General features: G+C 43.0%; 1 protein-coding gene across 2 annotated transcripts in view; it reads left to right on the top strand.

Moving 5' to 3' along the window:
- The window catches only part of LOC116386438 (mannosyl-oligosaccharide 1,2-alpha-mannosidase IA), a 166,495-nt gene that overhangs the window by 51,461 nt on the left and 87,925 nt on the right, over positions 1-27,109 (top strand). The gene's annotated exons all lie outside the window — the stretch shown is intronic.

Below are 27,109 nucleotides of genomic sequence, written 5' to 3'. Positions count from 1 at the left end.
CAATAGATGCTCTGGCACTGTTGGGACTGTATAGATGGAAGAATTAGGAGGGAACAAGTGCTCTTCGTCTCGGTAGTTGCCGCGATTCACCGTAAAGACCCATTTATCATTCCGATGCATCAACATTCATAAGGTGCTTTGCGTGGACCAGTTGTGGTTGAATGTGGGCGTGTAGAGGGCGGGATGTGAGGCTAAACAAGCTGCACACATTTGAGATTTATTAAAGGAAATTGCGCACTGGCAGGCATACGCAAGGTTTTATAAATCAGAATATGTTTTGCTGTACGTGCATTTCCTCCATTTTGTGTGGATCTGGTCTCTTCTAAATGTGTCAACCAGTGTCGTTTGTGTCGATGGGAAGTGTCACCAGAGGCAAACTCCATCCAACCTCTGAAACTTTCTGAAAAACTCATCGCATACAAAGAGCCTCACCACAGATATGCAATACCATCCAAATGAATAATACAGTAGGATATCCACCCAAATAAAGTAAGAGGGAAGGATCAGATTAAACTTGCGGGGAACTGTGATTTCAGCAAAGCAGGTTGTTGCCAAAAGGGAGTGTGGATGCACATCTGGGCCGGTGTTGAGCCACCTTTGTTTTATAGGTTGTGTTCACAGTATAAAGTACATTTTTGTGAGACTTGTATTTTCACTTTATGAGACCCTAAAAGACAAAGACTTCCAACTTTATCATTCGTTCCCTCGACTCTGCTTTGTGCTCCTTTTTATTAGCTATCAAATTGGCTGCCTGTTTTATTCATTAAATGTTGTTTCAGAAAAACAAAAACTGCGTGTAAACCCATGTCTCTGCCTAACCCGAGTATTTGATGGTGTTCTGGGAGAACTTGAACTGGTGTAAAATTCTCCCAAAGTGATTCGACTCGTATCGTTCTGCGTTCAGCCAGACTGAACCCTGGGTCCATAAATCACTCGCTGTCATCCATCAGAGGAGACGGGGGGTCGTCCTCTGTGTTGTCTTGACTTAGAGCTCTGGACTTGAAAGGTTGATTATTACACAACGAGAGGGCCTCTTGATGAGCGCACTCGCAGTCTAGATTGGTGAGGGTTAATAATCAAATAAGCAAGGACCTCATCCTCTGCAGACGTAACACTATGAAACCAAATGGATGTCTGATGGTTCAGATGGTTTCCACACAGCGCTGCCTGCTGTGATGTGTGTGTGTGTGTGTGTGTGTGTGTGTCTTGGGGATAGAAGATATGAACAGTCGGTGGGTGGTTTGTGTTAAAAGGCCTGCATGTGTTTTTTCGATGTCTGTGGGTGGTTTAATTTGTGACTCTACATGTCTCTGTGCGTTTCTGTTTTTTTCTACTTTTATTTATGTTCATGCAGCATTGTGTGTGTGTGTGTGTGTGTGTGTGTGCGTGTGCGTGCGCAAGAAATGAAAAGCATGTGTGATGCACAGCTCTCCCTCTGCAGCTGGCCCGTCCATGAACACCCTTGGGCCAAAGAATTCAAAGCAATCCATCGTGCCGCGCCAGGAGTCCTTGAAATCCACAGTGTGCCTTTGTATAGGCCCACCATTGAAAGATTTATGATATTTATGATTCTCTATTCCACCTATAGATAGTGATGAATACCCCGAAGGCACAACGAGGTATGTGTTTGTTCACAGTCTCGCTCGATGAAGCAACAACCGCTCCTTGGGTGTCTGAGGCGAGGAGCAAATCCAGCTGTGTCACCCAATTACTGCATGTCTCCAACACGTCACACCTTTTTGTCACTTATACATAGAGAGAGAGAGAGAGAGAGAGAGAGAGAGAGAGAGAGAGAGAGAGAGGCATTTTTCCGGGGAGCTGTGGACACCCAACAGCTGGTGGGGGAGGAAGGTGCGGTCTAAATTTCCCAGGTGTCTCTCTTTCCAAACGTTACCTCTCTCCAGGTAGTTTAGTCGTGACATTCTTTTGCAAGCTGCTTGCTTTTATGTTCTTGACCTCACATATGCAAATGCTTAAATAATTTGATAATAATGATATTTTGCGGCACAAGTAAGCAAAGACTTCTTCGAACAAAGCCACAAGTATTCCAGTTCTGTTGAACCCGAGTCATCGAGATACTTCTGACGACTGCAGCTGTTCTCCGCATGCTCTTTTCCAAAGACACACGTGAACAAGTTCTCTTGTTAATCCCTTCAAAAGTTTCTCCTCCTTTAGTTACCGAGCGTATCTTTCCTCCGATGCGAGGACTTTCAGAGAATTCCTCTCCCTAAGCGAGTCTCAATATTGTTGGCAGCAACAAGGGAGGTATTTAGGGGGATCGCATCCCTCCGTCTTTGCCCTTCCTCCTCATCTCCCTCGTCGATCTGATAAGTCTTATCTCGACGGCTGCCCCCTCTCAAAGAACAGTGCAGCCCTTCACTTCACAGCTCTCCTCCGTCGCTTCACATCCTTAAAGAAAGAAAAAAGAAAGAGAACTTTCGTCTTTTGGGAATTTGTACCTGGAGGGGGGGAGGGAACTTTGTGTAGCGCGGCTGTTCCTCGACCATGGTTGATTAGGAGAGGGAGATTGTGTGTCATATTTAATGAAGTGAAGGTGTTATCAGTGTGTGCGTGTGTTATCAGGGGAGATGTGGATGGAATCCCCTGTGGAGTGTTTCTTTTCTGTCTCAGCAGAGGTGAAATAAGTGCACAACTGCGGTAGATAACTGTTCCTGAGCAGAATACACACCGTATGATGTTATCTGTTATTTCTAGTGTGTTGTAGACCTGCAACTATATTTATCGATTAATCTGCCAATAACTTAATCATTTATTCTATAAAATGTCCAGAAGACAAATAATGTTTTATTTAGAGTGATATAAAACAGAGTACAGATGCAAATCTTAACATTTGAGAAGCTGGAACCAAAAAATTGTATGTTTGGTTTAAAAAATGTCTCAAAGCATTAACCAACTACCAAAATAGCTGCTATTAATTTTTTGTCAATCAGCTAAATCAACTTTTAAGCTTGTTTTCTTGTGAAAGTTGTACTGTTAACCATGAGTTATTAAACGCATTAACATATGACAACTCTTGATTTGACAAAGATCCAAATGACCCATCCCATGTCCCGCCCCTTTTTGCTCTTTGCTCCAATAACAGTTGAGTGAGCTTGGAACTAAGCAGACCCTAATGTCAGTGTTTGCATCTTGTTTATTTTTGTTGAAATGTTTAAGAGACCGTAACGAGTTATTACGGGCTGGACTTAGAAAGCGGAAAACGGGAGTCATCCTTCTATTTCAATACATTTGTGGTCTGTCGTCAATGTGCAGGAGTTACCGGCCACCTTGCATCCACATGTCATGTGTATATAATAACTTTTTTTTCCTTTGAAATTGACAAAAAGTATGTTGTTTGTTAGAAGGCAAAGATTGGCTTGGAAAAAACAGCCATTTTGGCCTTAATAATAGAGTTGTATCCTTCCTGACAGAGGATCAAGTTAAATATCTTAATTGGACACATTGATTGACACCATGTCATTTGGTGCGGCCGATAGCAGGAAATCCTCACTGTCCAGCATCCACAAGAAGTAATAACAGTAAACCTAAAAGCAGAAGCTTCTTCTAAACGTCAGTAAGCCGTGACTCTGTTGTTGTAGACAAGGAGCAAGGAGGTGTGTTCATGTCTCTGTAATGGAGAGCAAGACTAGACGCTGTTGTCGTTCCTCGTTTTGGGGTCCGGCTGCCGTGTCGCCCCTGAGTGACGGAGCAGCGAATGATGGCTGCAGAGCAAAGTCGACTTCGGGGGTGGGGGGTCGCAGGGGTTAAGAACCAATGAGCTCCAGTCGGTAATAGGATTGGCCCGGTGGGTGGGCTGTACAGTACGTCACATACAGTATGTCACAAGAAGTGATTGAAAAAAGTGATCTGAGGCTGGCGTGTCATGATGAAAGATGAGCGCAGCACACACCGAGGTTTGCTGCGGAAGAATCAATGCAGTGATTGACTGACTGGCTGTCATCTCTCCCTGTCCCTCCTGAGGTGTAATTACTCAGGGGGAATAGCCGTGTTTCTACGGGTCATGAATCCCAATCTCGCTGACGATGACAGTGGTGGTGACCCAAGACCAGTGGAGCATAGCTGCTGTGCTGACGCTGCAGTTCAGACCAAAACTTTTAGTGTGAATTACATCTTGATCTAGTTCAGATCTAGCTCTTCCCTCATACGATCTAGTGTCTCGATTGCTCAGTTCACACCTTAATGATCTGGGGTGTTTCAAAGATTACTTTTGTGATTACGTATAATCCATATTTAATATCACCGAGTGCCAATGAGAAAAATGTTACTGCAGCCAAAAACAGATAATTATTTAAGCTGTTTAGCGTGCTGTGAAACCGCCTTACACTGGGAGGAAATGAATGTTTCACGTCAAACGACTTCACAGTAATACAGCTGCATTTGCGTCTGGGACAATAGTTTGTTTGAGTTCTGTGCTGGTCCCAGGGGTCTTGAACTATTGACTTTTCTTCCTCACCACTTCCTAGATTATCGGGGTTGCACAGTTCACCTCGACGAAGTACACGAGTCGGGTAGTTGTTTGTTTGCGTTCTAAAATATGCAGAGCTTGAAGGAACTGTGGGTGAGCAGTATTGGCAACTGAGAGCTCTGAATAACGGAGATGCAGCACCTTGTGCTCTCATACATAAAGAATTATAGAGGAAGTCACACAGGCATGAACCAGCAGGCGTGTGGTAAGCCAGGGAGGGGTACGTATTTGCATTTAATTCAGCGATCCAACGCTTCAGTGTTGGAGGTGGCATTTGTTTTGTAGTCAGCTTCTCTTTGTTCAATCATCTACAGTTGTTGTGTCAGAAGTTCCTTGCCAATTCCTGTCCCGTCTATCGGGTCGATGGCACATTTTGAATCGGTGTGTGTTTGTGTGTGCTCTCTTTGCGACTGGCTGCATATGTAGGAGAGAGCAGCTAAACAGAGGCAATCCCCTGCCTCCATACTGTATCCACAAGCTCACTTACTCTCTCTCTCCTTTTCTTGTATTCAGCAAATACTGCTCTCTCTCTCTCTCTCTCTCTCTCCTGTGTATGATCAGTATTCAGCAGCAGGAGAAGAAAGTGTCACAGGTTGCCTCCGAGCTCACTGTGGTTAAAAAGACAACTTGAGTGGCTCATTTTCCCCAGACTTAATATATGTAGACATCTTGACTTTGTCAAAGCCCTCCTGCATGTGTACTTTGCATAGACATACGTGTGTGTTTTTTTGGAGGTACATGCATCACATACATGTGTGCTTTCATTGCAGTGCTGCACTCTAGATTCAGTGTTGCGTGTGTGTTGTGTTTGAGCATTACCGTACATTATACCATTAACCATTATACCATACAGCAACATCCATTCTGTTCAGCGACCTGTCTTTTTTTTTTTTCCCATCGATTCCTCTGCTGGAGTGTAAGAATAGACGGCATGGGACGTCAATGGCCTTCTTCCAAACACCGTGAGTAGGTTAAATTGAGCTAACCTGCACATCAGTAAACCATCTGATAAAGGCTTATAGGCTGTAATGAGAATAGCTGCTTTACCATCAAATCCAGCCCACCTAAGAGCCTGAAGTTGTGGCTAACTTCAGGGCTAATAATTGAATAATCATGACTGTATTTTTACCTTTAACTATCAACACAATGAGTTGTTTCAAAGTGCTCCGGTGTTAATTTGAAAAATGCTACTACTTAGTATTGAATAAATTCAAAAGCAAACAAAGAAGATTTTTTTTCTGAAAAAAGAAATGAGAAAAGTGGCGTAAAGGAGAGAGGGAAGACAAACTCTAAAAACAAGGAGACAAACTTTACAAACCACAACATATAAAGTTATAGTGGAGTGAAAAAAACACAAAAAAACAAGTGAGTATTAAGAAAAACCAGATGAATCAAATCCTGACTAGATTCATCACAAACTGTCTTGAATGGTGTGTACGTACAGTATTTCATTTCAGAGATACTTTCAGATCTAGTTATGTGAAGAAAACCATATCCAGACTTAAGTGTCGCTCTTCAAAAGCGAATCCTTCATGTCAGCGACACAATGTTGACCTCTGGCCTCATCCTTGATTCGGGGCCTTCTCTGTACAGATGGCCGGTCCTTGTCAGGAGAGCGAAACCCTCTTGTTCCCCACGACTTTGAATCAGGTCGGAGTCACTCCGATAATCAGAGGCCGATCTGATTGTGTTGCGAGGCTTACACTAAACCTACAGCCATCACATTAACATTTACATTACATTACTGCATATTTATTCATAGAGCACTGTCACGATGGGGCCTGAGTGGAATAACAGATGGGGCTAATGGCTTTAGCTTGGAGATGGATGGAGGGGCAGAATCAATAGGATCTGCAGCCATTTCACTTCGTGCAAAGAAAGTATCCCGGAACTCCCAGTGTAAGCAAAGAGAGACAGCGGTGCAGGAGAAATAGCATTTTCCATTTGCCCTTGATTGACGTATGTTACATGACTGATCGTACTTTGTGCATGTTTTAAAAGTATTATCCGTGTCGGCAGCAGCAGGCATGTGTGCCCTTATCGCTCAGACAGGCGTGCTGTTCTCTGATCAGCTGACGTGGGCTTGGCCAAAAGGGACCAGACGAGTGTTGAATTCCAGGAGAATTATAAACTTTATGGATTCAAATGCATTAGGAATTAATAGAAGTTTATGACTCTTTTTGAATTTCTTTTTTCCCCCCAAGAACGAAAAGAACCGAAGTTGCTAAGTTAACCAAAAAAAAATATTTGTTGTGCGTTCCAGCTTGTGTTTCTCGTGTCTGAAGAACCACGGACATTAAGAGAATTAGTCTGATAACAAGATTAAAAACCAGCATCTTCGTTTGTGTGTTTCTTTGTATTTGTAATGGATTTTGGGAAGGGCGTTTTTGCAGATAGCACTGTTTTTTTGCTGCGGTGTGGGAGTGTCACTTACTCATGTGATTGACCCATTTGATTCGAATGGCACACTGATATCCCATTACGTAATTGGCCGCGCTGGGAAGTCGGGTTGTTTTTCTCCAAAAGGGGGATTGTGTTTCAACGTTTTGCCGCAGGCTTCTGCGTTTTTTTTTTTTTTTTCTGGCATCGCCCTGGTCCCCATTGACACAGTCCAAACACACTATACTGCATTCACTAACACACATTCAAATGAATGGGGAGGACTGGACTGTGGTTTGCTGCAATGCCTGATTTGGTCTGAATTTCCGCCGAAGGAACATCAGATAAACTTCAGCGGATCATCACTACTTTGTGTCTTCTGCTGCTGCTTCAGTTTAGTTTCAGTCTTACTCACTCTCTTTCTCTCGTTAGTGTGCTCACTTTTTATTCTGCTCTTTTAGGATGAGCTACTGGATCGGCTACAGGACTGTGTTTGAATATCAATAACATTGTAAGAGATTATCCTCCCATAAGCCTTATATTTATACCAGCGATAACAAGTGTATGCATACAGTCTGCATTAATGCAGTACACCACTACGCCTTGAAGCTTATGTTTGATAAATCAATGACATTAGCATTTCCAACTTCATCTGTTCAGGACATCTTCATGCAGCGAATGAATAATCAACATGAATTTGCACACGGACATTGATTCCTATCTTTGTGTTTGTGGACTCCCACAGACCACTCGAGATATTTCTTTCTCCGTTATATTAACGTTTGCCCTTCTTGGAGGATTGTTTTTCTTTTACAACCATTAAAGCCACTCGGGCTTTTCCGCTGCTTGTCAGTTTATGTTCCTCCTCCAGGCCCATGTAAAGGGGCTTAGGTGACCCCACTGTGATAGGGGTCTTTTAATGCCTTAAGAAACCCTCTGCCTGGAGTCTCCTACCGGCCATAGAGAGCACACACGTACACACAAATACACTTTTGTGCACGTACACGCTCATCAGTCATGGTGCTGTAAGTCATGGCGGCGAGGCCGGGGATTGGGTGGACGAGTGCAGGAGGCCAGAGCTGTGACCACCTTCAGCAGTAAAGATGAATGGTGCTGTGGATGAAGGTACTTATTCTGCTGCTTGTGTGTGGCTGTAGGGACTACTGGGTCACTGCCTGGGGGTGTTTGTTAATCAGCCTCAGGATGAAAGTGAAGTTATATATATATATATGTGTGTGTGTGTGTGTGTGTATGGGCCTTGAAAATGCAATTACATTGACCATACAAACACATACCCCCCCCCCCCCCCAAAAAAAAACCCCACAACAAGTAGCTTCTGTTTAACCTATAGTCTTCAAATGCAGGTGTTTTAAATGCTGCCATGCTGTGCAGGCTTTTAGGCGACATTTGTGCATGTGAGCGTTTATTGCATTTATTTGCACTTTAGCACAGGCAAGCTGCTGGCTCAGCCATTCTATGTCAGCCGTTGAGAGGCCTTAGAAATGCTCCCAATCCCGTTGTTTAGCACCTTTTTAAAATATATATATTTCATTTATGGATTGTTTTTCAAATTTTCTTTTCCCCACAAGAAACAATGGTTTGAGTAGTTTTAATAAATATAGTTTGGGTCTTCTTGCATTATATGTTCCCTTGCAGTGCCCGCTCTGCGTCTATACACCGCAGCCTATTAAATATGCCTTTCACTGACTTTCTCTATACTGTTTAACAAACTGAGGTCCCAGAGGCACTATTTAATTTTGCCTCCCCCACAGTTTCGCTCCTCCCTCCCCTAAATTACCCAAAGGGTGGCCAGGAAGCTGACAGGTGAGACACCCTCCCTGACGGTGCGAAGCGTCCCCCCCCCCAAACATAGTTTTTCTACTCGTATAACACCTTCAGACTTCTTTATCGTTGTCGCATTAAATTGCTGCTAAATAAAACGCTGTCATCTTAAAAAAAGACCATTTGTTTTTTGTTTTCCAGAGAAGTTACAGCACTGGCAATATAAGTCTGGTCAAGCGGGTTGTTTGTTTATTGATTTTGCACCTGGCAGCTTCACCAGCGATGGCACTTTGGAACTTTTTAAATTTTTTTACAACATTTTCAGCTTCTCTTTCCATCCAGGTGTTTGTAATTCGATTGGATTTGACATCTGCCAGCTTACTCGAGCGCTTGCTCGTGCATTAGGGAAATTATCACTGTACTCATAAAATGGAATTGGGCTCTCATGTGATAGGGTGATCCAGGATGAGTTTGTGAGTGTGTGCATACTGTACACTTTGTGTGTATGTGCGACCAACTCTTTAATGGAGCCTTACTGCATGCTAATTAAGCTGGAATGATTCAGTTGGAAACAAATGTGTTTTCTCAGCATGCTTTTTTTTACTCTTCCCATTTCCACACTCCATCACACTTATCGTTATCGGCTTTAACTTCACTTATTTTCTTTTTCTCCTGTCGGCTTTTCTGTTTCAAAGTGTTTTTCCTTTATAGTCAGCTATTAGCTGAGCTGCTGGTGGTTCCACAGAATGTTTTCAACCGCTACTTCATAGAGGACGACCAATAGATTTTTAAAGGCCGATTATAATAATGACAGTTTTAGCAAGAAGAAGCCGATTAATCGATCGATACGTATCGAGAGCTGTTAGTGTTGCGTTATATATTTGAGAGATGAGCTGAAAACGGGTCAGATATGAGCCATTTCCAAGAATAAACCCGGTGCCTTTCTGTTATATTTCCCTTTACTAATGCTCATTTTTACATGCAGCGTGTTTTCGGCATGATTGCAAATGGTTGTTGAAATAAAAAAGCGGGTTGATTCTGGGAGGTTTTCCAGGCACGTCCAACTGGGAAGAGACCCCGGGGAAGACCCAGAACACGCTGGAGAGATTCCATCTCCCAGCTGGCCTGGGAACGCCTCGGGATCCCCCAGAATGAGCTGGAACATGTTGCCGGTGAGAGGGAGGTCTGGGTCGGCCTGCTTGACCTGCTGCCACCGCGACCCGACCCCGGATAAGCGGTGGAAAATGGATGGATGGATGGATGGGTTGATTCTGTTTTCGAGGACTCCTCTGGAGAGAGAGCACATTTCTCAGTAGCATTTGTACATGTTTCATGTATCGCCCTGTTGTTTTTGCAATCTGCTCTCTCCTCTATCTCGCTCTGTTTTTATCGACGTGAGCATAACGAAAAGTGATTATAGAAAAAGAAAGTGTGTAGGCTAAAATGAGCATTCTCATCCACACTTGTTGGTGTTATTGCTAGAAGCTAACCATGATGCACACACCACTACATTCAGAGGTTTTCTGCATCTCTCTCTCTCTGTCTGCCTCGCTCTCTTATTTCCTCTTTTGTCCTCTTTCTATTACTCTCTATCCTCTGCGCTCTCCTCTGTTTTCCCTTGATATCCATACCTTCTTTTGGGTTCATCTCCTGCTCTCCCTCTCCGTTATCTCTCTCTCTTTCTGTCTTTTGTCCCAGAATGATGGCGATCCTTTTGCTTATGGGAACGACGACTTTGTACTGGGACAAGGGGACCAGGATGGGCTGGTCTCAGATCTTTGTCAATATGTTTCTCACATGGGTGAGATCATCGTTGGCTTCATCTGCCCTGACCTGAAGGGAGGGGAGCAGCAGCTAGAAGTTAAAATGGGCTTCGGATGTCGCCCTTTATATTTTAAACATTCAACCCATCAGGACTGCTGGCTGTTGTGCTGTTTATTGGTCCGTGGTGGTCTCGGTGTATGGAGCCTTCGCACATAGTGGCGTAGGCTACACTGCAAGCGCTGTTATCGTGAGGAATTTAATTAAAGCCCTATGCCGCCGGATTACACACAACAAACAGGTTAAATCCGCTGTTTCGTGTGCTAGACTATTTCTTGGCTTCCCCCGCCGGTTGCCTAGCAACTGCTCCCAGCCAAGAAATAGTCCGACCCGTCACGTGGTAGAAAACATCAAATTTGTCTTTTGTACACGTTTAGCATTGAACGCATTAAAAACACACCAGATCCGACATCTTAATTAGTAAGGTTTTCGGGTTCTGGTGGGCGGACTTTATTTCATTCGCACAAAGCCAGGCTAGCCGTTTCCACCAGTTTCCAGTCTTTGCGCTTAGCTAAGCTACAAAAAGCTGCTGGCTTCAGCCGTCTATTTAAAGAACTGGTGTGAGAGTGGTATCGATCTTCTCATCCGACTCTCCGCCAGAAAGCCAATCAGTGTGTTTCCCAAAAACGATGAGCTATTCCTTCAAGGCCCTGTTCTGGAGATGTTGATGATGTGAATGTATATATTCCTCAAAATAATGAATTGTGTGTCATCAAAATCGGGGTCCATAGCTACGTTTTGCCCCGGGGCCCTCAAGTGGGTTAGTCTGGCCCTGCTGGTTAGCTCTTACTTGCTTTGTGAATGTTGCAGACAAATAGCAGAGTGAATGTGAGAGTGAAGAGAATGTGTAAGGGAGGCAGAACTTTCATATGCAGCTGCTTACAGGGGTTAAAGGTTGTCGGATGTATTTAAAAGAACTCTGCTATTGTAGCCTTCAAGCTAAAACCACATATTGACCAGGTCTGGATCAGGCCTGGATTTTCACCTCGAATCAATGTGCTGCCAGTGGAAAACAAAAACATCCACCTGGAACAGAGTGTTTTGGTAGGTTTGGATTTTTCCCTGATGGTCATTGATCAACACTGGGCAAGATTGCTGCAGGAAGTCAAATCACAAGGGAGGAACGTGTGTGGGAATTAAGCTGAGAAATGAAATTGAAGTTGTGTATGTATGTGTGTGTGTGTGTGTGTCTGTTTGTGCAACTCCGTATTTGCTTGCACCATCCTGCGATCATCGGTATCAAACCCCATCTGAGGACCCGGCCTAAGACGTTCATGATTGTTCGTATCTCTCCCGCTGCTGCTCGTAGGCGGCAGCTAATGCTGATTGCGGTTAATCATTTCTGTCACATACATTCTCAGCGTGAGACAAGGGACATGACAGAGCACACATTTATCAGGCCCGTATTTACAATCTTGGATAAACTGCTGCTTAGATTCGGCTACCTGCAGGTTCCACCGTCTCGCTCATCCTGCGGAGTAAATAATGCGAGCGGAGACGCCGACACCTGCCTCCAAACCGCCGCCAAGCAGCCTAATAACCAACGCTCCCTCCTCCTCTCCTGCATTTGCTTCAGTGCTTTTTCTCATTATCCGACTCGTACTTTCTATCCTTCTTTGCTTTTGTTTTTTGCCTGTATGTGTCTGGCTCTCTTTTCAGACACACACACAGGCATTCTCACATGCAAACACACACTATAGCAATACCTAAAAGCCCCAGGGTATGATCGCGAGAGGGGGGAGAGAGACCGAAGGCTGTAATATGAGTCTTTCTGGGACTTATCAGCATTTTGCAGAGACACGGAGACACAGGAGGGAAAAAGCATTTGAATCCCTGCACAACGGATAGGGCTTGGCAAATATCAGGATCAACAGTATCTATTGACTAAAGGAGCTATTTGTAGCTGAAAAGTGTGTCATTGAGCCTTCTATGCTCTAAAAGCTGAAACCACTGAACAGCCATACATGTTTTATGGGTCCATGTTGAGCTTTTTTTGTCTTCCTAAATCAGAACCGTTGTCCATCTGTGGTAAGTCATTCAGGCAAACGGACAGATGGCAAGTTATAGGCCTCCGCTGGCGTCTTTCTGCAAATACAGTCCACCGAATGACAATTGATTTTCCATTTTCTGTACACTGTGCCACTTCACGAGCTCATCAGATAAACCGAAATAGAAGCACGAGATTTGCGATGAGACGAGAGCGGAATAAGTAACTGTGGCAGAAAAGTGGGAGGGATGGAAAAATAGACGGAGAAACGGTAAAGAGAGTAAAAGATAGGAGGGCTAAGCAAAGGTAAGCCCAAACAAGGCGAGAGGAAAACGAGCAAAGAGAAACGGAGAGCAATAAAACTAGAAAGGATCAAGGGGTGAAACAATAATCTCACACAAAACAGCCAAGACGGACCTCTCACTCTGTCTCTGCGGATCTTCTGTAATAGCCTCGCTCAGAAAAGCAAGGCATTGCACGGACTCTAACTCATTTTCTCCTGCTCCCAGGACACATTTTAGAGGGTAAAATGGATTGAAACTTGAGCACAAAAAAAGCTTTTCTGAGATACAGAACTGCTTTAATGCCGTGTTCCTGGTCTGAGGCGGTCGAGCGGCACAAGGGACCGACAACCGGTTGTGGCGGAAAATCTCTCTGCACTAGCTTAACATGGAGACGAGGCTGATTGCAGTTGTGATTATTGTGTAACAATTTAAATCACATTAAGTGTACAAAAGCCATTTGCTTTTTAATGCGCGAACATTTGGCTTATTCGACGAGCTTCAATCCAAACTTTGTATAGTCTGCCATGGCTGCATACTTTTCTTTTTGCCTGGGTTACTTCAGTGGGAATGGAGCTGCTTCATACACAGACGCACTTTTCATATCCAATATTTATGCACATTTTCTGCCACATTCTGGCACAAGAAGTTCTATACTAGAACATCCGGTACCAGTGATTCTGTTCATTAGCCGTAAACAACAGTGGTGTCGCAGTGAGTCCCCCCCCCCCCCACAGGAGTGAGTGGGTGCAAGTTACACAGCAGGAGGTTTCCACGCTTATGATTAGGCACATGTTTGATGGCTTCGTAAGCTTTTGATGGATCAAAAGTGAAATTGAATTTAAAAACAGAAAATCATCAAGGACTCAGCTTTATCACGATGACGTTTAGTAGGACTCGTATGCCCCTTGCCATCTTAGCTTTAGTGTTGTGTATTTTAGAAGCCTTATACATGGCATTGGAAGAAAAATGGTCCTTTGTTCATGTTGAGAATTTGCTCTCTTTCTAGTTGAGTGTTGAAACACCAGAAAGAGAAGTTGCATATGATTGCAAGGCATCCTGCCATGTCAGAGGAAAGGACCGCTTCTTTGTCTCTGACAATAACAATGCCTCCTTCCGCTGCAGTGGTGTAAAGATGTTGTCCGTTTTGAACTTTTTCTCTCTGAACCTTTGATTTTTCTTTTGGTGTTTCTGGAGCCAGTATTTTCTATTTCCACACAATTGTCACCTCAAACACTGGATATATATATCTTTGGTCCTGGTTTTTGTTAGTTATATGTTTGTTTTAGAGATGTTGTTGTGAGAACAATATGGATCCACCCTAAAATACTTATAACACCTTGACACACCGTGTGTTGTAATGTTAGTCCTTTCACTCAAATAACAACTAAAGAAAAACACATCTTCTCCTTGAGTTCTTGGCTCAACTTCCCATGGATTGTGATCTTTCTGGCAGCACGTGCCTTGACACCACAAGTAATCTCTGTGCAAACATTTCACGACTGGCCGTTGTGGATTTTATTTGTTGTTTTTTTTCCACTGTGTCGAGGTGCGAGCTTTTGCACATCATGTTTGAAGGTTCTCTCCGATAATCAGAGCCTTAATATAGCAGCAAACAACTATTTGCTACGTAAATATATAGTGGAGTAATGAACTCACTTGGTGTGTGTTGTAATCCAAGCTTCTATGTGCTCCTTTATACAGCGGTTACATCTTATAGCGCTGTCGTCTCAGAGCGCAGTGCCCGGCCTCCCCTCAGGTAAATACTATTGGCTCTGTCGGCGCTGTTGCCCTTGTTTGCGCTGTTAGCATTGTTTTTCTGCGCGCTGCGGCTCAGCCGTCGCCGTGTGGAGGCAATAGATCTGCTCTGAATTTCGTATCAAGCACCCTTTAAACATATATTGAGAGATGACCTGAGCGTGACACTGCACTCAATAATTAGGCAGCACTTCTAGGAAACTTCTTCCCCACAACCTTTGTCAGCCCATCCCCTGAGTCCTCTGCGACTTCTGTGTAATAGCTGTTACCTGAGGGGCCAAGGGGCGTCACCATTGGTGTTCCTGCGAGTGCAGGTTTCCCCCGAAGAAAGACGGACTGATCCTGAATCGAAAGCTGTGTTTATGATAGACTACAGGGTCACCTTTAGCTGCTGCGTTTGCTGTTTTTATGTTCTGAGCGTATGATTGAATTGTCCTCCAGCTGAACTGCTTTTACCTCTGATACAAGCTCTCTCCAGCCGAAGACCTCTGGACACAACGTTGTGCAGCATGATTGAACAGCCCACGGCTCACATGTGATTGCTGATCCGTTTGGAGTGGATCGATAGCCTAGCATGTAAGTGGTGCTTCCTGTCTCACCAATAACATGGCCTTTAGTTTGCAGCTTTCGAGTGCCTCAGATAGATGTCTACGGGAGCATTCGGACATTACTGTAGAGCGGATCGCATCCCTTTTGTAGGTACAATAATGTCAAATATGGTAAATCCTCCCCCCCCCCTCCAAGTTTGTTTTTCCAAAAATGATACTGCAGACGTAAGTGATCAATAAACGCCTTTAGGCTTTGCAAAGGGCTTTAATGCTTCACATCACACCAATGATACAATTTGTTGTGCTCTGCTAAATATATGTGCAGCAATGGTCGAGCTGCTTTGGTTTAGAAACAGGCCGAGACGTTTTAGATGTTGTCGCTGGAAATACAAAGATTAAACTAAACCTATCCATTTCTCATACGGGGTTTCGAACTTTTCCAGAAGCTCAGACGATGTGATTAGATCTGTTCTATTTTTGAAAGTGACTTATGAAACTTTTTTTTTTTTTTTTCCACTTTCCTTTTTCTTCCCAGTCATTTTCTTCTGCTGCATTGATATATTGTTGCTTTATGTTTGTCATTTTCTTGACAGAAAAAAAATATCAGCTGATTTTTAGCTGCGACCAGCAGCTCTATAGCTCATTATGTTGGTCTGTTTTAGTATTCTTAATCCCATCTACAGCACAACAGACCCACTTAAACTGCAGAACACATTTGAGACGTGGGCTGAAACCAGACGAGATCATTTTGGATGGATTGATTGTCTTTTTAAATGGTTGTTATGAGCATGTTAAAAGGATGGATATGGAAATGTAAAACATGTGAACTATTGTAAAATTCCTCCTTAAATTAAGAATAATATTAAGCTTAATATTAAGCTTGTAGTTTGCAACTGTTCTCAGATTTTGGCTGAATTACCATCTGTTTCTATAGTCGGATGTCAGCAGGCCAGACGTCGCCGCGCGCTTCTTTAAGATTCATATTGAGAGAATTATTGATGTGTTAATATAGCCATGATCCGCTCAAAAGCTTAGGCTCCCATTGTTTTTAATTGAAGATGATATTTTGGGTATTTACTGGGTGTGGGTGTAGGCAGGGAGATGCCTGCTCTGGTGTGTGTGTGTGTGTGTGTGTCTGTGTGTGTGTGTGTGTGTGAGAATGTGACAGAGAATAAGGAAGTGGAGGGTTATGATTGTCTGAGCATTGAAATTGGCTGGTTTCTGAGTTGGGATTTCATTAAAATCAAAGAATGGGGCTGTCTGTAACGGTTCTGGCAAGGTGACTGATGTCTCCCTGCTACCTCAAAAAGGCAAAGAAAGGGAATACATAATTGTCCTCAACCTGCATTCATAGTTCAGCAACAATGCATATTGCATTTTAAATGACTTCAAATCCCTTTTATGAAGCACTTCTTTCATGATTCATGGTTTGTATAAGGACAGTAAGGTATTGGTGGTTTATTGTTTCTGTTCGCAAAACAACACATTTTTTGGGGGAAAATAAATGATTAACATACAGAAATATCTCATTGGTTATCTCTTATAGGCAGGCATCATACTAATAGAATTAAGCGACAACAAAAACCTTTGGCATGCAAATTGAGTCTTATCAACAGAAATGTAATAACTGAATTGGTTTCATCTGTGTTTTCTGTGGAAATGCTATTTTGAGGGAAAAACGCACACAACTAATTCACCACAGGCAACCAACAACTTTCTCCCTCCTGAGAAGTGACAAGTTCATTTTAAGATGAAAGCAATTGCCAGGTTGTTCATCTTTGAGTTCAAAGACTTGCCTCTGTGTTTGAAGAGTCATACGGGGAGAAGGAAGGTGTTTGAAAGCTAACAGCTCGAATAGGAAGGGATCAGTAGGATTCAAAAAGTGTCCCATTGGTGCCACTCCTGTCAGCCAGTGTGAACTGTAGCAATGGAAATTATAGTAAATGCTGCTCCAGATTTACTGTGAAACTCTGGTAGAAGATTCTGTGTTTTTTGGGATCTTTGATTCTCGATTTTCACTTCATAACTTTTATTTTCTCTCAAAAGAAAATTCCTGTTGAAGAAACGATGTAAAACCGTGATACAATGAAACAATAAGACAAAAGATTTAAATAAGATATTCAAATAATAATAATAGACTCTCCATAGAGGGGGCAGCTTATGGGATAGCTCTATTTGAATTAAGTGCATTTGTTTGTGGAATGGGTGAAAACCTGTTGCAACTCATTTTCCAAAACACACACCTCTTGCCAGAATCATTATCAATTAATCTGCTGATTATTTTCTGGATCAATTTGTGTAGTCAGTATAAAATGTCAAAACATGCAGAGCCAAAAGTGAAAGCGCTTTAATTTGTAGAGATGCACCGATTGCAATTTTCAGCAGCTGTAGATGCTAATGCTTTAAAGCACGGGCCACCAAGCCCCTAAATGTGGTGGTCACAGTTCATTTTTGGTGGCAAATCTAAACGTATGTAAAAGCATTACAGAAAAGACTGAGCAAAACTCGGAGGAGAGGCTTATCCCCAAAATGAGAATAGCTTGTCCACCTTAAAAGGTCAGTCCACCTCAAAGGAGCCTGAGCCGAAGTTGTCGCTAAATTCGGGGCTAACTAGCGTCCCTTTAATCAGCAGGTGGCGACTAAGACACAGGAGTTGTAGCATTAATCCAACAAATAGCCTAAACTGTGAACGCACTGCTAAGTTTGCATCTGTTACATTACTTCTAACTTCTGTCAAGATGGCCATCTGACCACAGGGAAACATAATGCCTGACACTCTTCACCAATGGAGATTATTTTGAGTAGATGTGACCTTTGCTTCCACATGGAATTTAGATTCGACCTCAATTTAACACACTCTAACCTCCGATAGTCTAAAATGACAAAACACACAGTTATCATTTGCACACTGTGGCAGGTGTTTGGGTTTGGCTATCAGGGTGCTGACTCAAGGTGAAATGAATCCGAACACCTGGCAGGTGACACAAAAACTAAACATCTGGTCATCGGTCTCACTTCATCGGAAATTAATTTATTATGTGAAACTCCAGCTCTCCCCATCTTATCTCTATGAATCTATTCCGGGTGCTCCCGTTCTCCTCTCCCTGGTGCATTTGAGCTCTAGACCTGATCTACTTGTACATCTTCCTCTCAAAATAACTTCTGCTGGAAAGTTTTCTGGTTGTTACCAAGTGACTGTACCTACAGATGGGTGGGGGTGGGGGTGGTTAGGCCTCTGGCCTTGTGCGAAGCCTTCCACAGGGGCTTGGACCATTGTGGATTCGTTTTCTAATAAGCGTGTTGGGCTCACCATCATGATCCATACAAGACACTTTGTGCTCCGCAGAGTGGAACCCTTTCCCCAGGCAGCCCACTTAAATTGGCAATTTCTTTCAGACAAATGACTTCCCACTCCTCTCTTATGTCCTTCTTTCACTACCCCCCCCCACCCCCCCACAAGATATTCCTTTATCTTCTGCCTTACTCTTTCTAATAGTATTGTAAATGCTCTGTAATGGCTTGTATTTACTTTGACTGACCCCCCCCCCTCATTTTCTGCACCACACCTGCAATTTCATCACTAGCTTGTTTTTGGAAGAGAGAGGGCTGCTCCCAGCAAGATGAGTGAGAGGGGAGGACAGCAGCAGGTTAGGGGTGTCTGGGAGAATTATTGCAACATTTCTTGTGAAATTTCCCGTTACTCCACTAAGTTTAGAGCCCACTCAGCTCTCCACTCCTTCAGATTCCATCCACTTTTCTGGCAAGGTCCATTGATTGGGTCGGCTCGCTGATCCAAGGAAACTGAAAGAAGGGGAAACGGTTTGACTCGGCGCCTTGAGAGCAGACAAACGCTGGATGCTTGAAAGAAAGAGCAGCTCAGCTAAAACACGTGTTAATCCAGTGTTTCAGTCAAGTTGCCCCTCTAAAGGTCCTAAAATGTTTAATGTTATTCTGATACTAACTTCTTTTAATACAGTTTTAAAGCTATAGTTGGGTATGTTCATTGTATCTCTTTCTCTTCATCGCTCATCATCAGCTGGCTCTACTGGGACCATTTAGGCACGTTAATACTCCAGGTCTACATCTCCAACAATTCAAGACCTGAGTCCAGACATTTTAATAGGCTCCTTGTGGCGATTCTCTCTCTCTCTCTCTTGCCATGAGTATTTCATGGCGCTTTGGAACTCTCAACCACCAGTGGGAGACGCTCAGGAGACGACTTGGCACGGGCCACATATCTCTCCCAATGATCCGTTTTGGAACGAGCAGCGAGGACACCTGCCAGAGAGAGAGAGAGACGGATACAGGCAAATACATATGTGCACATATTGTACAAACATCAGAGAAAACTAAAGACCAACATTGAATTAAATAACATTACTGAAATGTTCTCAGAATTAGGTCATTTTTTAAATATGGATACCAATAGTTGGCTTGAAAATAATACAGCAGAAAGTCACGTTGGATAAACCCCATGGATCTCTGGGTGTGATCTGCAAAAATGATTCTGAAGATTATGGCTCGAATCCAGGCGACTGCATCAGTTGTAACCGGGATTTTGCTCAAATGATTTGTCTTGCAGCTTGATATAAGCATTTCTGAGTGTACCATGGCTTGATGACTCAATTACTGTTAATTACAAGGACCGTGCAGACATATTCTCATCAGAAGTCTGTTGTGATTGTGGTGTACGGTTACTTTGCATGTTTTGTTGCTTTACGCAAGAGTTGGACTTGTGAATAGTCCTTAATAACAAAACATTCTATTAAAGGAGAGATTTCCACTGTATTTTTTCAGGTTCACTTTTTTTACTGATGACTTATCGTATTAATTTTTCCTCTTACTATCCAGCTGCTATTGTCCAGATGATAAATTAGGATTGATACACTATCTGAGTCTCGATGATTACCATTCGCTCACAGTAATGAGCTTAACGAGCAGCAGCGAGTGCTTCGTCAACTTTTAGGCTCCGTACGGGCTGCCCCAGCTTATTGGTGGAGGTCCAATGCTCCTGCAAGTGCTACTCAGGGCTGAAGGAGGGCTGAAGGAGGTACTGACAACTATAGTTTTCTTGTAAAATAAATGCATTTAATCTATATATTTTTATATACAGTTTTTAAAAGACACAATAATTAAACGTTGAAGATTAGACAGCAACTAGCTGTCCCCCCAGACACCATACTGAAGCAGACCTACATCCTGGGTGGATATGGTCATTTGATTTCGTGATTGATTCCAGACATTCATTAATTCCATGCATGAATGATCTGCAGCTCAGTGCTGCCTGGTTGTCCAACTTTGGCTCTTTGTTTTGTGCTGACTCAGGATGAGACCTCGTTGGCCTCCCGAGACCTACAAGGCTCCGTAAATGTGCTTTTAATGGGACGGAAGTGGCTGTGCTCCAGAGGAGGGTCAAATACTGGGAGCTGGGCAAGTTGAGGTTGGAAGTTCAGGGGGAAGCGGCGGGGGAAAGCTGATTCTGAATCTTCTCTGCCAAACGTCCCCCCCCCCCCCCCCCCCGGTTTCTGGTGATGACACAGCACCTCGTTAACGCAGCAGTGTCTCCGGGGCTGCCATGCCAGGGTGCTGGGATGATTTATTATCCACGATCCACCCGAAGCCTCCTCAGATTAAAGGGATGCCTCGCTCGTGGAGCCGACCATAACGACTGCATTACAAAACGTGCAGGGTGGGAACGTGTCGTGTGTGCTTTGAGGCGCGCGTTATGTATATTTATAAGACTGTTGTTCAAGTGGAATGGAATGATCCAGGGTGTTTTAGCGGAGGTGCTGCGGTCAGCAGTGATTACACAGTTTTGGCAATGTTTTGAGGAGAAAGAAGAGAGCACTCTGCTCACTTTACAAAAATGAAAAGTAGAAGCACACAGCTGGCTTGCATGTTGCAAAAACAATGAAGAATGGAGTTCCCATACACATTCTTTTACTAAGTGGTTGAAGCTGTGGCTCAATAATAATCGAACATGTGAACATCTGCTTATTCTTTACTTTCCTTGCGTGCTTTTTTTCTTTCCCTTTAATTTTTTGCTTAGTATGGATTACAGCTAACTGCCATGTGTAGTACGGTGGCATTAGGAGCTGGTGGATGTGTGCTGTTCTATCTTGTGTACATTTATGTTGCTTTGTGCAGACCAGATCGACACAATGAAATGTTCAAAAAGATTTGAACCCAGTCAGTTGTCAGTTGTTGAGTGTAGTGTGATTAAACAGCTGCCTTGTCTTGTAGTCATTAAACTACTACACCGTCTCTCATTGTGATACTCTCGGTTCTTTGGTTAGTCCAAATCAATGCTAATGAATACATTTGAACTCATGTTTCTTCTAAATCCGTTTGGCTTTCTGTTGCTTTAGAATGGATGATAAACAATGCCAGTCCAAGCTCAGACTGATCACTTCGGTTTAATTTCATTGTACCTTCGCTGCTAAAACACAGCGTGCTGTATGACTAACTTTGGAAACTTTAGAGTGTTGCTTCTGCCTACTGCATGCTGCTCGGTGGATGTCTGTGCATTAATTTTCAACATGGACGGTCCCAGTGGGAATCAAACTCTGAACCCTGGAAGTACATCTCCATGCTGTATAACCACGACTTCGCGCCGAAGCTCTTTAAGGCAACTCAACAGAAACTAAGGAATAAATAAATTTCTGAGATACTTGTTATGGGATACTGCAGTACTTAATTTGTCTTTTTTTTGTATTTAAACATGTTGCATTGTGTGTATTTATCACATATATCTGCCATCTTCCCTGTGTGAAACATTTCACGTCATATAAGTACAGGGTTTGTTGAAGAAACACAGCTGGGTGACATCAAGGAGGATGATCGCTGTTGCTGTGCTTCAGCAGAAGATCTGCTCTAAGTAGTTGTCCAGACTGAGCTCCAAATTGTTCAGCCCACCAGTTAATCTCTGCACAGCCTCGTCTCCATGGGCCACGAGGGGGCCGCTCAGTCCGAGCCCAGCTTGCAGTACCACGTCTGCGATGAACCAGTTTAGTGATCTTCACTAGCTTCAGCCCACACTGTTGGCTAATTAGCGACAACAGCAGTGAATGTTCAAAGATCTTTGTCAGAGATATATTCTGCTTTTGTGGGAAGTAGAACGTTGGTAACCCCCTCACCTGCGCTTCTCACCAGTATCATCAAGCCACAGCCTCGGAGAAACCATTTGTGCACTAGTTTTCACTGGAAAACAAAAGATCGTCATCCTAGGAAGCTAATCCTGAGAGCCCAGTGGAGGACATACCGAGCAGCACGTCTTCCCAGGAAATAGTTCATATGTAAGACGGAAAAGTGGAAACAGCTGATGCACAGTTTCAAACCACAGCCAGTCATGAGAGGAAAACCAAATCATTTTACTCTCTGGGAATAACCCAGTAGGGGAAAAAAACCCATGCTGATGATTATGAGTAATTTAATTTAGTTTCACACATACTACATTTCGCCGTTAGTGAGATTATTAAAACATTAGCACCTTTACCCTTCAGAAGACATATCACTTCAGTGAAACTCCAGATTCGCATCATTCCCTCTGGCAACGTCTCATTATACCGTCTCTTCCTCTGTGACACTACCTTTGGTTTAGAAGTTGCTTATTGTCTCTTGTTCCTGAGATATATATATCATCAACTCTTCCTTCATGAATTTTCCACAGATGAAAACTACACTTCTGTGTTCTCAAAATACACATGCAATGTAAACATCATTGCTCCAACAAACTTCAGTTCAGAAGGTTCTTTGCCTCTGCATCATTCTTTTGACATTGTTATGCTGAGTCTCATTTTTGCAGAGACGGGTAAAACAAGAATTAAAAGTCCCACTCGTGGTCCGTGGTGGCTGTGCTGACAGCTAGTGTGTATAAAGTGGTCTGAACTGGTTTTAAACGTAAACTTCTGTGCTCCTGATGTTGATTCAGGTCATGCTCTGAACGCTGCAGAGGGAAGCCTGCAGACCAGTTCGGTGTCCATGCTGAGGTTTTCTAGAAAGCTGAGGACCAGCGCTGAGATAATCGTTCCCTTGTAACAATCTACGCTAGAAACAATCGATATCCAGTATAGACAAGTAAAGCTTTCTTTTTTCATTATCAACATTTCTCTGGGATTTAAAAAGATATATAAATATAATATTTTTGTTCAAAGAGCAGAAGGAAATAATTTTCTAAGCTCTTCCTGTGCTTGCGTTGGATATGATAGAAAAAATGAGATCTGAGAATTTAATAAAGACTTTTGAGCTGATGCGGCGTAAATGTAATCGCTTATGCAGCCGCTTGTGTTGCTTTTATGATCTGATGATGATGTGTGACCATCCTTGATCGCGTGATCAGCAGTGCGTGACCTCTGACCTGCGGTTTTGTCATCGGCACGTTGTGCCCCCAGTCTACCCCTGGTTACTTTTAATCACTCTAGTTAAACTAATTGGCTGGTTGTTGGGCAGAAGAGATCAATAACTGAACACAGAGTCCGGGTCAGTGTCCTGTCTGATCATGTCTGCTTTTTAGTGCCCCTGGAAATGAATCATTCATCCGCTTGCTCTCTTGGAGAAGCAACGTTGGGGGGGGGGGGGCGTGCTCGGCCGCGGCTGCAGCTATTGATTCACGCCGTGTGTGTTCTGTGCTGTGATGATGGGTTGTTACATCAGCGGTCCTACGGCTGCGTGACACCGGTCCTCCCACACTTTGACCCTCTGCGGAGCGCAACAGCAGGGGTGTGAAAAACACAATGCCAGATACAGTATGTGTTTCATCAGTGTGCAGCAGCAGGAAGCTGAGCCAGACTTTATCATGGAGTGTCATTTTATCGTGCTTACATTTTGGTTTTAAAACAAAGCTTTTCCTTGTAAAGGTATTGAGTGCGAGTCCGTCGTACCGTGCCTGGGTTTTCACACCTGATGTGAGCCGTACCCGAGTAAACACGAACCGTACTTGGGACCACCTTTTCAAGCGGACGTGCCCCGGTACGGTACACGGCGTTCATACTAATCAAACGGACTTGACTTTAGTTGGTCAAGTGTACTCGGTCAAAGTAGCCACCAAAGACGCTTCCATGACTCCCTTTGTTTGGGACCAGACCAGACCGGCTCAATACACATGTGCACATCTGTTAAAGGGTCAAATACATATCTTCTTGCTGCCAGTAAGACACAACAGGCAAAGTCTATTTATTTGTCTTAAAATATTTATAATAGGAATGAATTAAACATGGCTCTGTAGAGTCCAGTAATTATAATTAACACAGTGTGATGATTTTCCGCCAGAATCTACACGGAGTACTAGGAGGTTTTTTTCATCAGTATAATTGGTAAAAAAAAATTTTATTTTTTCAATTCCTCTCTACGTTCATTTTGCAAAAATAAACTAATGCAACATATTTTGTTCGAAGATATCTGAGAGAAGAGAGAAGTTAAATTACACTACCGTAGCTATTTTTTTTGATTGTCGTCATTACCGATTAATCAGTTGCTCATTGTTTTGATGAATCATCTATTGAACAGGGAGAAATGGCCATCATAGTTCCTCAATGCCAGCTGCATTATTAAATCCTTTCTTTTAGCATCTTTTATGGAGTCATGTCGTCGCTGATTCATTTTACCATTTTACATTTGCTGCGCCTTCAGTCAGACAGTTTGAGCGTACCATCTGCCTGTTTTCTACCCCGACATTAATTTGATCATGGTTGTAAAGTCCTATTCCCCTCGCAGGCTCCATAATGCAAATTTGATAATTTCTGCACAGACCGTGTGACATTCAACCGTCCTTCAAACAAACGCAGTGTGACACACAGTTTTTACCAAAATCCCACATATTTCTGCACTGATTTCTCCGTATTACTTTTGTTCTTTTGCTTCTAAAGCTGCCTGAGGAGCGAGACAGGTTGACATAAAAGATGGAGTACGATTCAAATATAACTTGAGACACTCGCCGGTTCTCATTCCGGGAGGCAGAACATCCCGTCGGTACACAATAAGACCGGCACCGGGTATTTCTGTCCTGCCAACGCTTTCTGAAGAGAATTATTATCTTTCTGGACATACAGTATTTCCACCATAACATACGTCGGTGCTATTGCCTCTAATCATATTGTGGGGTTGTTTTTCACATTGTGTGAGATTGCTGCTGCATACATTATTAGTATTTCTAAGTAGAAAAAAAACCCATTGTTTAATATGCTGCTTTCTCAGATGTAATGCCACACTCTAGATAAACAATAAGAAGATGAGAAAACAGCAAAGATGACCCTAATGTGTTGTTTCCTCTGAATGTTTTTCAGTACAGAGTGCCTAAATGTGTTGCTTCACAAATGCCAAATCACAAATTAAACCGGCGCAGCGGCTTCAAAACAGTTTAACGGCATATAATTCACCCTAAATCAAAACTCAGCTCCCTGACCCGTAGCCGCTGTTTTCATGAACCCGAAAGACATTTTAAAATATATTTCAACATTTGTGTCTTTTATGGACACAGTTTGTTTCACTGTGAGAAAGGACTGGAGCTCTGTCTTCTCTCAGGTGTCTACAACGAGCTTTTTACGGTGAGAGGATTTGCAGCTGGAGGCCTCATCAGGTAATCTGATTCATGTCGTGTATTTCTCTCAGGATTATATCAGCCCACCTCTGGAGAGACAGATGTGTTGTGTCATATTGATAATACAGATGTCCTCAGTGTTACTGTGAAGATCCAAAGACAGGGAAAAAAAATAATCTTATCCTGGACTATCTGTCCGTCTTTCGACAGATTGCACTGAGCGTTTGTTTGATCGTGCTGAAGACAATTGAATTTCATGTCGACATTGTTGAAAGCACTTGAGTCAAGTATTTGTGCAGATGGAATTAGTTTTCAATTTATTTCAAGGCTATTTAGTTCATATGCGCATGAATCATGGCATCTCTTTGATGATGAAATGAAGAAAAAACATTCATTTCTTTCAAAATATCCGGCTGTCTTGCTGGGAAAGTAATGATAGCGGCTGCATCCTTGGGAAACACGGCTTACAGGACTACTGCTCTATTGTCAGACATAAGAGACATCAATGCAAACTAGAACAAACGAACCAAGAAGCATGTCCTCATCTAAATCAATTTCCATAACAAGGGGATGGTGGGAAAGATACAGATATATACATTTAAACCTATGCATATAGAATATACTGACATTTTGCAACCCTTATGTTCAAGGGATGACTTTCTCAGTTAGTCCACCACTTTGGTCCAGATTAATATCTCAACCATTTTTTATGCCAAGAAATTTTGGCAATACATCTACTATATTTAGTGCCCGTTCGCAAACGTTGGTGTCCTAACTCGCCAAACTTAAGTGGTGAACATGGTCAACGTTACACCTGTGAAACACAAGCCTACAGCACTGCCATTGCCTCTGTGTTGGTTATTGTGATTTGTGACATCTGTTTGGCTCTGTTCGATGCAACGTAATCAGCTGGGAGCTATCAGCATAGTGGGCAGACTTTCTCTGACTCTTGCCTTCATTTCGATTTTTGATCCGGCATTGTGAGCATGTTGGCATTGTCTTATTTTCCTTTTTCTTTTTGGATGTTCGTGAATTTAATTCAATTATTATGAACCAACTTTCCCTTACAGGCTTCTAAGCTAATTGTAACTCAAGACGAGCATTGCTCAACTTTGTGCCTCTAAGCAGAAGTTGTTTCGCTTTTCGTCTTCATCCCTCGCTTCCTCGTCTTGCTTTCTCTGTTTTACTGCATCAAAGAGTCGACAGTTTTCCTTCTTCACATCCAGATCACTTTTAGTTTCTTCTGTCGGGGAGGAGTACAGGGCATCAATTTCAGAAACACTTTCTTCTCCGAGATGCGTTCTTATCTATAAAACTCTCTTTTCATCTACTGACGTTATTCAATCTTTAATTTAGGAGGAGAAGCTGCAGGGGAAATGCCAATCTTATTGTTTCGCGGTGCGGTTTGTGTGTGTTCATTTGCTGCTTGTCCTTAAGCCCGTCTGATCAACAAGCTATCATTCCCTTTGCCTTTGAGCTATGCCAATTCAATTACGTCTGGCTTCGGACGTGTGATGCTTTTGCGATCAGTCA

Source organism: Anarrhichthys ocellatus, unplaced genomic scaffold, assembly GCF_004355925.1.
Source record: "Anarrhichthys ocellatus isolate YVR2014 unplaced genomic scaffold, GSC_Weel_1.0 scaffold13, whole genome shotgun sequence".
Classification (NCBI taxonomy): domain Eukaryota; kingdom Metazoa; phylum Chordata; class Actinopteri; order Perciformes; family Anarhichadidae; genus Anarrhichthys; species Anarrhichthys ocellatus.
This window is presented reverse-complemented; position numbering and strand designations above follow the sequence as displayed.